Raw genomic sequence first — 2,692 nt, 5'->3', positions numbered from 1 at the left:
TGTATTTATATATATATATATATATGTATTTATATATATATGTATTTATATATATATATATATATGTATTTATATATATATGTATTTATATATATATATATATGTATTTATATATAAATGTATATATATATATATATGTATTTATATATAAATGTATTTATATATATGTATGTATATATATATGGGGATGGTCATATTGCCAGTTTAGCCAATAAAAACACACGCACTGTATATTTGGTGTTAACTTGCTTCAGCTTTATATTACATTAATCTTAATCTTATTTCGGCCAGAGTTCTTTCGTCACACTTCTATATGTATGTATATATATATACATATATATATATGTATGTATATATATATATATAGTTTTAATCAATTAGTATCCGGACTGTTGCCATAGAAGAAAAAATTGTGTGAAAAACAATCAAATAAACTATGAATGAGATTACCCTTAAATGAGTTACCTCCCTTGTATCATTTACTCTTCCGATTTTTCTTCTCGACATTAAACAGAGTAGAAATTATTTAGTGCTGTATGGATTACCTCGCTTTGATTTATTTAACGGGAAAATATATCAGGAAACAAGGAATTGCAGAAGGATGCAGTGTCCTGACAACTGATGTGAGTAGTTTATTCCTTGCTCCTACAATTTTGAACATGGAAAAATATTTCCAAACCTGCTGTGTTGCTTTGCTTTTCGGTTTTGTAAGGAGGCGGTGAAAGATGATCTTCGGAAGTTGAGTCCCATGTAGTCGATGACAAGTGACCAAGACTTTTGGCGATTTGCTATGCTTGAAATGACACGTCAAGCTAAGTGAAATCGTAATTGTGCTGGTGACGTGTAAATGGCTCCTATGCCAGTGACACGTAAGTGAATTTGGAAAATGGAAACTGTGTAGAAGCCCATTGTATATAATATTTACATTGGTGTGTGTCTTTGTGTCTCTGTTCTCCCCCCCCCCCAACCCAGTGCCTGACGATTGGTGTTGGTTTGTTTACATCTCTATAACTCAGTGGTTTGGCAAAGAGACTGGCGGACTTTAAAAAAAAATAAGCATAAGTCTTGGGGTCAAGTTGTTCAAATGAAATTCTTCAAAGTGGTGCTCCAGCATGGCCACAGTCCAATGCTTCAAACAGATAAAAGATGAAAGATAAGAATAAAAAATGCAGGAAAAAAAAAGGGGGTTTGAGTAGGAAAAAAGTAAATGAAAAAGTCTGAGGCAATTCTTTTTTGGAGTAGATATTTTCTTTTTATTTGTCGTTAATCATTATTCAGGATACATGTCAGGAGGGTGTCGATAGGAGAGAGGGAGTGAAAAAAAGACTTAAAATTCTTACTGAACTTAAACCTAAAACCATGGTTTCACAATTCACAGATAGACTTATTTTGTTTCATGTTAATGCCATCATCCAGGCCTGTCCGAGATGTGTGTGGAATAATAAAAGTGTTCAGTAAATTCTTGTACATTATCCAAGCATTACTGACTCAATGGAATTATGTTGGACAGTTGCCATCAGGTGTCGGATGGATCTGGCTATTAACTGCTGATTCCATCATGAAGATCATCCCAGTGCCATCTGGTGGCCAGGAAAGCCAGGCAGTTCTCCTCTGCCTGGTAGCAATGGTAAAAGAGATTGCCTGGCAGACAAGACTCAAAGGACAGAAGACAAACACTTTCTTCTCCAGTGAAACCCTCATTGACTTCTTTTTAAGTTCCATTTAACTCTTTAGTATTCGAATGGGATGTATCCAGCCCCAAATACTATCTTGGTTTTATGTTCAAACTTACACATACCCTATAATGTCATTGTAAAAATATATAATGACAACATTGGAGTCTCAAAGTGATGAGTTAATCCATGATTAATTCTAAGCAATGTGATTAAATAAGGATTGCTTTTGGCAGAATAATCTGAACCCCAAAGGGTTAAAAAGGAAGGTGAGGGTAGCAACAGAAGTTCTGGTCCCTAGAAAATTTGTTGAAAGATGCATGGGTGTAGCAAGGAGGGCTTGAGCTTGAACCTGTAGGATGGGAGAGGGAAGCTTCCCTTTGGTGTCCTCTGTGGTAGGGATAATCCACAATAGTGATATTTCTTGGTTACCCCTCGGTGGTACTTTCCATCTACCAGAGAACCGTCTTGTTAATTGTTATTGTTTTATTGCTTACACGCATTTATGTAAATCCCCAGTCCTTTGTATATGCATGGTCCTAAATGTTTTTTTTAAGCCCTTGTGGCTAATAAACAAATCATTAGCAGGATCGTTAGAATGCCAAACAAAGTGCTTGATGACATTTCTTCTGGTTTTTGCATTCTGAGTTCAAATTCCGCCAAGGCCGACTTTACATTTACTCCTTTCAGGTCAAAATTATAAGTACCAGGTGAGCAAATGGGGTTGATGTAATCAACCAGCTCAATCCAACAAAACTTTCATAGTAGAAAGGATTATTATTATTATTATTATTATTATTATTATTAGGAGTAGAAGTATTAGTTTTATTAATATTCTTTAAGGTCAGCAAAAGCTGACAGAATCGTTAGCACCTGAGAGAAAAGGTTTAGCAACATTCCTTCCAGCTCTTTACATTGTGAAGTCAAATTCTGTCATGATTGATTTTGCTTTTCATCGTTTTTTTTTGGGGGGGGGGGGTTAATTAAATACAGTACCACTCAAGAACTGGGGTCAATGT

The 2,692-nt window shown here is 35.0% G+C and overlaps 1 protein-coding gene across 3 annotated transcripts in view; it reads left to right on the top strand.

Annotated features, from left to right (window-relative positions):
• The window catches only part of LOC106880284 (uncharacterized), a 36,576-nt gene that overhangs the window by 15,370 nt on the left and 18,514 nt on the right, over positions 1-2,692 (top strand). Inside the window, exon 1 of one of the 3 annotated variants that reach the window (XR_008266449.1) lies at positions 508-623. The exons of 1 other annotated variant lie outside the window; for it this stretch is intronic. The gene's annotated coding sequence lies outside the window, so the exon portion shown is untranslated. Of the gene's footprint in view, positions 1-507; positions 624-2,692 lie in introns of those variants that run through there. One more of the 3 variants, XR_008266450.1, reaches the window with a different exon arrangement.

This window comes from Octopus bimaculoides, chromosome 21, assembly GCF_001194135.2.
Source record: "Octopus bimaculoides isolate UCB-OBI-ISO-001 chromosome 21, ASM119413v2, whole genome shotgun sequence".
Taxonomy (NCBI): Eukaryota; Metazoa; Mollusca; class Cephalopoda; order Octopoda; family Octopodidae; genus Octopus; species Octopus bimaculoides.
This window is presented reverse-complemented; position numbering and strand designations above follow the sequence as displayed.